Raw genomic sequence first — 9,177 nt, 5'->3', positions numbered from 1 at the left:
GCAGATGCGGTTGGTACACCGCCCATGAATAATAGCTAGATGACAGCTATCCTTATCTACTCTAGTTCGTGGCTCAGTTAGTATGCCACCTTAGTTATTTGAGTTTGGTTTGAGACCCATATATAGGGTTCTTCTATTTCTATGTACTAGAGTTCTTTTTGGCTTACACAGCTAAGAAGAGGAAAACTGTTTTCAGCCTCCACCTCTGTGTATATTCCCCCATTATGCAAGCAAGAAAGCTACAAGTGAGACTCCTTCCTTCTCTCCCAAAATCTTGACATGGTATCAGAGCCTTGTTCGTGGTAAGGAGCTCAAGAAAGCAAGCCAAGTTCGTGGTGTTCTGGTAAGAGGACCAGTGTTGCTTTCATTTTTCTGTTTTGGGAGCAAGTCTCTGCAGGTAGCACAGCCGAAAAGTGCAAGAGTGCATTGTCTCAGATTGAGACGCCCTTCGGGGTGTAGCAGGAGAGCAGTATATGCTGCTGGAGAGAGCTTTAGCCTTGGTTGCTCTATTTTTTTGATTTGAGGCCATTTTGGGCCTGTTTTGGAGGCGGAAGTTTTCTGCATGCACTCAGGAAAAGGCCCAGTTTTATGCTGTGCGACCACTGTTCTACAGGTTGGTGAAAAGTTACTATAGAAATTGCATCGTATGCTTGTGCGCAGAGACATTGGGAGGTACATAATCATCCTTGTTGCTTGTTGATGCAAAATCGTCACTACGAAGTGACTGTGTGGTCAAATACCACTTTCGTTAGTTTTGCAGATTTGCCCTTGTGAGGCTGAAGCTGTGTTCTTTGCAGTGACAGAATTTTTTGCAGTGTTCTGTAATGGCGTCTGATTCTCTTTCACAGATTGTCACTGAAAAGCTTGACAAGAACAACTTCCAAGCATGGAAGTTTAGAATGATGAATTTCCTTATGGGAAAAGGATATTGGGAATTCGTTGTAGGAAATAAAGAAGAACCAATTCTTCCTGATGTTCCCAATCAACAGCAAATGTAGGCATTTAAAGCATGGCATGAGAGAGCCAGGAAAGTTATGTACTGGCTGTCTATCAGCATTTCAGACTCTATGATTGTGCATATTCAAGATGCAAGTACGCCAAAGGAGGCATGGGATACTTTGTCAAAAATGTATAGCATAAATACGCAAGCCAGGAAAATGCAGCTCAAACAAAAGTTGCACAATGTGCAAAGAGAAAGTATGAGCATCAATGACTACCACATGAAGGTGAAGAAGATTGCAGATGTACTTGCTTCCATTGGGTCGCTAGTGGAAGATGATAATTTAGTTTCTGTGACCTTGAATGGCCTAGGAAATGATTATGCACAATTTCGAACATCCATTTCCGTCCGTGAAAGATTTGCTGATTTTGAGGAGTTGATTGCTCTTCTAATTTCTGAGGAGCAAAGAAATGGTGGTGCATCTTCTTCAGGAGGAACTTCAAAAGAAGCTGTCTTCTACTCAAATGCTGGAAGAGGTAGAGGCAGAGGTAGAGGAGGCCGATCTGGAGGCCGTGGTAGAAATCAGAATATGCAACAAACTCAAGAAAACCAGTCCTATGGAGGAGGACATGGTAACTCTAGAGGCAGGGGGAGCCAAAGAGGTCGTGGTGGATGGCAAAGAGGCCAAAATGCAAACAGTAATGTTGAATGCTACTACTGTGGTAAAATGGGTCATATGGCTAAAGACTGCTATAAAAAGCAGAATGACATCATGAATGGAAAATTGCAACAAGGGAATTATGCATCTTTTAGTAGACAGGGTGATGACAGAAATGAGCATTTGTTTATGGTGCAGCACATGAACAATTTTGTGACAAGTGCAGAAGAAAGCAACGATGCATGGTATGTTGACTCAGGTGCATCAAACCACATGACGGGTCATGCAGAATAGATGGAGGATGTAAGGAAAATGGAAAAATCAGGATTTGTGGAGACTAGTGATGATACTGCACATCCTATTGTGCAAATTGGAAAAATTCCTTTGTCTATGCAGGATGGGAAAAAGAAATACCTGTCCGATGTATTTCATGTCCCGAATATCACCAAGAATCTGGTTTCTGTTGGTCAAATGGTTGAGCAAGGCTTGTAGGTCAGATTTAATCCTCATGGATGCTTTGTTGAGGATATGAAAAATAAAGGTCGCTTGATAGCAAAAGGAAAGAAGAAGGACATAATGTTTACGTTGGATGCAGACATGATTGAATTGAGTGCAGCAATGTTTGCACATGGGACCGGTGTAGTTGCAGATATTGATATTTGGCATAAACGCATTGGTCATGTTAATGTACAACGACTTAAATCAATGCAGGCCCAAAATATTGTTGCAGGATTGCCTAAATTCAAGGTTGCAGAAATGCATAAGGTATGTGAAGCCTGTCAATTTGGAAAACAGGCAAGGAAACCATTTCCTAGACATGTTTAAGAGAGTAAGAAGCCATTGGAATTAATCCACTCTGATGTGTGGACTACTAAAGCTGCATCTCTTGGAGGCTGTCATTATTTTGTCACTTTTATTGATGACTATAGCAGAAAAGTTTGGGTGTATTTTATGAAAAAGAAAAGTGAAGTTTTTGGGCATTTCAAAACTCTTAAAGCTATGGTTGAAAAAGAAACAGGCCTACAAATAAAATGCCTAAGGTCAGATGGAGGGGGAGAGTACCTCTCAAATGAGTTTGCAAGGTTCCTGCAGGAGCATGGCATAAAGCAGCAATATTCATGGAGTCATACCCCACAACAAAATGGAATTGCAGAAAGGAAAAACAGGCATATTGGAGAGGTATCTCGTGCCATGCTCAACGAAAAAGACTTGCCAGATTTTTACTGGGCTGAAGCAGTTGCTACAGCAGTCTACATAATGAACAGGGCTCCCACTACAGCAATACATGGGATGAATCCAGAGGAGAGGTATACTGGTAGGAAACCAGATATTTTTCATTTGAAGATTTTTGGTTGCATTGCCTATGTTCATGTGCCAGATGAGTTGAGATCCAAGTTGGATCCAAAAGCTGAGAAGTGCATCTTTATTGGTTACTCTCTGCAGCACAGCAGAAAGGGTATAGATGCTATAACCCTTCTACTCATAAGTTTACAATGAGCAGAGATGTTGTTTTTGATGAGATGAGTAGCTGGTATAAACCATAAATGTGATTGATGATGTAGATGCACAAAATGGTAATACTGCACAGAATTCACAGCAGCAGTCACAAAATATTAGTGGACCTGGAGCGTCCTCTAGCAGTGGTTCACATTCTTCGCCATGGACAGGCAGATTGAGATCAGAAGAATCTTCTCAAAGCAATGCAGATAGTGATATTCAGGTATCACGAAAAGGAAAAGAGAAGGTAGATCAGCCCATGTTTGATGTGAATGCAGGTCACTCTTATGTGGATGGTGAATTCAGTGCCTCAGAACAGAGCATTGATGATGAGTTGGTTATTACTTCTATTGTTACACCTGGAGTAAGGAAGACCAGGGATGTTTTGAGAGCACTTGGGAGTGAACCTACTTTGCGCAGGTCTACCAGAGCTAGGTATCCTGTGGATAGGCTGAAATATGATGGATTTACAGCCATTCACTATGTCTATATGGTCAAAGTGATACAGGAACCAGAACCCACTTCTTTTGAGCAAGCCATGGGAAAAGAAAAATGGGAGAAAGCCATGGATGAAGAAATGGATGCCTTGGAAGCAAATGCTACATGGGAATTGGTACCTTTGCCTAAAGGTAAGAATGCAATTGGCTGTAAGTGGGTTTATAAGAAGGTGAAGCACAATGCAGATGGTTCTGTGAATAGATACAAGGCAAGATTAGTAGTCAAGGGGTATGCACAAACATATGGCATTGATTATGAAGAAACATTCAGTCCGGTTGCAAGGATGGCAATCGTAAGAGCAGTCATTGCTATGGCTGCATCAAAGGAATGGTCTTTACATTAGATGGATGTAAAGAATGCCTTCTTGCATGGTGATTTGCAAGAAGAGGTATATATGGAGCAGCCACCAGGTTATGTGCATGATGTTCATCCTGAGTTTGTTTGTAGGTTGAAGAAAGCATTGTATGGCTTGAAGCAAGTACCTAGAGCATGGTCTGACAAGATAGGACAGTATCTTGTCACTATTGGCTTTCAGATTTCCAAGGCAGATTTCTCACTTTATGTGAGAAAAACAGAGAAAGGTATTATGCTACTTGTCATTTATGTTGATGATTTGATTATGACAGTGATGAAGATATCCTTCATGTGAAAATGCTATTGAAGCAGAAGTTTGAGATGAAGGATTTGGGAGAGCTGCATTATTTCTTGGGCATTGAGGTGATTAGATCACCAAGTGGAATACGGCTCTTGCAGAGGCAGTATGGATTGGACATGCTGTCCAAATATGGGATGACAGGCTGTAAGCCTATTTCAATTCCTTTGCAGCAGAATGTGAAGCTGAGCGCAGATACAGGTGAGCTTCTGGAAGACCCTACTATGTACAGACGCATAGTAGGAAGTTTGATTTATATGACTATTACTAGGCCAGATTTGAGCTATGCTATTGGATTGGTAAGTCAGTTTATGCAGTATCCAAGGAAACCGCATTTGGATGCGGCTAGACGCATACTCAGGTATGTGAAGTCCACATTGCAGTATGGACTACTTTATGAGACTGGGGTTCAGATACACTTGCATGGATACACTGATGCTGATTGGGCTGGTAGTATTTCTGATAGACGATCTACCAGTGGATATGTATTCTCTTTTGGGAGTGCTGCAGTCACTTGGAGCAGCAAGAAACAGCCTACAGTTGCCTTGTCGAGCACAGAGGCTGAATACAGGGGCGCAGCAATGGCTGCATGTGAGGTAGCTTGGTTGCATAAGCTACTTTATGATATGCATCAGCCTACAGATGGGCCAGTTGTCATTTATTGTGACAACATGAGTAGTATACACTTGGAAAATAACCCAGTCTATCATGCTAGAACAAAGCACATTGAGGTGCATTATCACTATGTGCGGGAGAGGGTTTTACTAGGTCTTATTGATCTAGTTTATGTCAGCACAGAGGATCAGGTAGCTGACATATTTACGAAGGCATTGAGCACAGAGAAGCTACGCAAGTTTAGAGACCTACTTGGTGTGCAGCAATTGGGATTGAGCTCGAGGGGGAGTGTTGAGATATCGAGCTCCACTCGTGATATGCCAGGGTGACCGTTGTGCATTTATGTCACCGACTTGTCAGTTGTGCAGATGCGGTTGGTACACCGCCCATGAATAATAGCTAGATAACAGCTATCCTTATCTACTCTAGTTCGTGGCTCAGTTAGTATGCCACCTTAGTTAGTTGAGTTTGGTTTGAGACCCATATATAGGGTTCTTCTATTTCTATGTACTAGAGTTCTTTTTGGCTTACACAACTAAGAAGAGGAAAACTGTTTTCAGCCTCCACCTCTGTGTGTATTCTCCCATTGTGCAAGCAAGAAAGCTACAAGTGAGACTCCTTCCTTCTCTCCCAAAATCTTGACAAAAAAGGGCAAGCAACCTAGCTATAAGTTGTAATTTGACTTAGAGATTGTGATTGATATCAAGAAAGTGCTTGAGAAGTGGATCTTGAAAAGCAGGGTGGAGTTTATGCTTGGTGAAGTGTTGGGGATTGCTAAGTATTAATTTAAAGATGAAAACATAAAATATTATTAAGAAAAAGACACAATTTTTGGGAGATTGGATTCTAATGATGAATCCATTGTTGTTTTAAAGCAGGCTAAGGATGAAAATGGGCAAAATGAGGATGTAAAAGTTATGTATTGGTTGAAAATGTTGTTGGTAGCAACATTATTCATGGGGTTATGCAATTGAAGTCTAATGAGGATGAGGCTTCTAGTTTCATTCCTAGAAGCCACTATTCACACACACATTGGGCTAGAGCCACTATAGAGACTATTGTGAAAATCAAGGAAGAGACACCATCCATTGCATTGCTCAATCATGGGTTCAAAGAAGATATCATGACACACAATCTATATGAGAATGGTGGTTGGCTAGTTGATGTAGATGATGGGTGGAGAATGTAGGCTACAAATAACTCTACTGGTTGGAGAGCCTTATGTTGCATGTCTAAATGTTCGAGTGACTATTGGGGATGTATAAGATGACCAACATTTTTTTGTATAGGATATGTGCAATTATCCAGTTATATTAGAATAGCCATATATCACAACAATGAGAATGCAGACTAAAGTGTTTGATGATGTTTCTACATGTTAGGAGTAGAGATGGTTGAAGAGCAGTACAATTCTTGAGCATGTGTATTAATCATATATGAAACAGAGATACTCTCAAGGATTATCCAATGCCATCAAATGTAAAAGAATTTAAGGGTTTTTAGAAGGCACTCCTGTAAAATGAGAGGCTACGATAGTGCTACTTGGTGGATGCTCTTGCCTCCTAGTGAAGGGGAAAATGTATTTATAGCTAGTTTTCATGTATGGACAATAAAGATTTCGGGAAGATACAAGAGGATTGAAGCCATGTGCAGGGCTAAATGGATGTATCTAGTGAAAGTTGAAAAAGAGCTTTAAAAATATGGTGTTATGGCTAAAGATGAATGTATTTTTAGGTTGTTTGATGGGTTGATCTTTGCAGATAGTATGGCTGAAACTACAACAATAATTAATGTAAAAAATATGGCTGAAAATTACGTCCTACAAGTATGCACGTTGGATATGTTTGAAGTCATAGAAGAATTTGCCTTTAGCCCCTTGTAGCAATGGGATGTTTGAGACAACATAAAAGGAACTGAGTTTACAAGATCCAGGAAGGAGTATCTCAGTTGTATGTATGCTTTATTGGGTACTCACAATACAATCATTTCATCCAAGAGGAGGGATGCAATTGTACGTTATTGCAATAGACAAGTTGGGGTGGAATTGAAGATCTTGAAAATTGTTCTATTTTAGTGAGGATTTATGGTTGTATGTATGCTTTAACAGAGGTGGATAGGACTGACTTATGGATACCCAGTGCATAGAAGAGGACCAATATAGTCAAGGAAAGAGATCAAGAAGCATAATCTATGAAGGATGAACGACAAGATGACACGGTAGGTGAAGAAGGTATTGCAAAAGAAGAAGAAGAACTTGAAGCAAAAGATGATGACTTTGAGCAAACATTTGAGCTTGGCTATGATGATGGGTAGCTATGGCCCATTCAAAGGATGTGCAAGCTTGGAGGGGATGGATATCATGATGATGTGCATCCACTTACAAAGACCTTAGGAGGATTACTATTTTATAGGATTTCATTGTTCTTAGCCAATGTTGTCTTAATACTTTGTTTTTTCATTCTTCCATTCCTATAAGTGCTTGTTTTTGAGAAATGATGCCAAAATACTCAATGTATGTGACTGTAACTCAAGATGGTGTAAGTGGTTGTATCCCCAAAGATTGTCCAACAGGATCAAAAGTAGAAGAATAGGCTTGAAGACAAGTTACAATGTTAAAGGGAATGAGTTTGTGGGTTGTCCATGATCATGCAAATTAGGAGTGTCTAGTGTCCATGGGACAAGCTCGAAAGGTGTCCAAAATAGGACTAAGGCCAAGAGTAAGTGGGGGAAAAGGGAGACTTTTGTGGGGAAAAAAAATGTGCAAAAGAAGAGGGCTAAAAGCTCATGCAAGTTGGAGGCTTTGGTGAGGAGGAATGAGACTAAACACTCCTAGACTTTCAAGGTATGGTTTGGGGTAGTAAATAAGGAAGTATGTGGCTCATATGAGCTATGGGAAACATGGTAAAATAAGGTAGTCATGCTACATAATGTTGTCTTGAATTTTCAGCATGAATCTTTGAACACAAGGATTAATATCGGATGCATACATACAACCATAAGTCCTCTCCTCTCCTCTTTTTTCCTTTTTTTCTTCTTCATCTCTCTCTCTCTCTCTCTCTTCATTCTCTTTTTAAATTTTTTCTTTTCTCACTCTCACTCTCATTTTCTTCTCTCTCTCTCTCTCCTCTCTTTTCCTTATCTCTTTCTCCTCTATTTTTATTCTCTCTCTCTTTTTAAATTTTATATTTTCTCTCTCTATAATTCTCTCTGTATGTTTTCTCTCTCTTTTTCTTCTTCTTCTTTCACTTTCTTCCCCCCCCTCAGTCTCTCTTAAAGTATGTAAATTTTATCTTTTCCCTATATATAATTCTCTCTTTATGTTTATATTCTCTCTCTTCTTCTCCCCTCTCTCTCTCTCCACCCCCTTTTCTTCTCCCCTTTCTCCTAATTTTTCTTTTTTTCTTCTCTCCCTCTTTTCCTTTTAAAATTTATCTTTTTCTTCTCATTCTCTCTCTTTTAAATTTTATCTTCTCTCTTTCTCTTCCCCCCTCTCTCCTTCTCTCTCCCTTCCTCTCTCTCTAAAAAATATTTAAAATTTAAAAAGAATTTTCTCTTTTCTCTTTTTCCCCGTCTCTCTTCCTCTTTTCCTCTTTCTTATTCTTATTCTTATTCTTTCTCTCTCCCCTCTCCTCTCCTTTCCTTCTCTCTCCTCTTTTTTCTTTTTTTCTTCTCTTTAATTTTTTTATTTTTTATTTTTTAATAAAATTTTTATCTTTCCTCTCTCTATAATTCTTCATGTGTTCAAAGTCTCTCTCTTCTTCTTCTTGTTTTCTCTCTCTCATTTTCTTCTCTCTGTCTCTGTCCCCCCTCTCTCTTCTCTTTTCCTTTTCTCTCTCTCTCTCTCTATAATTCTCTTTCTCTCTGTTCCCCCTCTCTCCCTCCCTCTCATATTCTTTATTTTTTGCTCTTTGTATATTTCTCTATCTCTCTCTCTCTTATTTTAATTAAAAAGAAAGTTTCTTTTTTTTCTTTTCTCTTTCTTTTAAATTTTATATTTCCTCTCTCTATAATTCTCTCACTATGTTCAAATTCTTCTCTTCTTTTTTTTATTTTCTCTCTCTCATTTTTTTCTCTCTGTCTCTCTCCCCCCCTTTCTCCTCTCTTTTCCTTTTCTATTTTCTTCTCTCTCTCTCTCTCTCTCTCTCTTAAATTTTATATTTCCTCTCTCTATAATTCTCTTTCTTTCTTTTAAATTTTATCTTTTCTCTTTCTATAATTCTCTCACTGTGCTCAAATTCTTTCTCTTCTTCTCATTTTCTCTCTGTCTCTCTCCCCCTCTCTCATCTCTTTTCCTTTTTTCTTTTCATCTCTCTCTTA

Source organism: Lygodium microphyllum, chromosome 23, assembly GCF_053477565.2.
Source record: "Lygodium microphyllum isolate KBCC chromosome 23, Lygodium_microphyllum_v1.1.10, whole genome shotgun sequence".
NCBI lineage: Eukaryota > Viridiplantae > Streptophyta > Polypodiopsida > Schizaeales > Lygodiaceae > Lygodium > Lygodium microphyllum.
Note: the sequence above shows the minus strand (reverse complement) of the source record.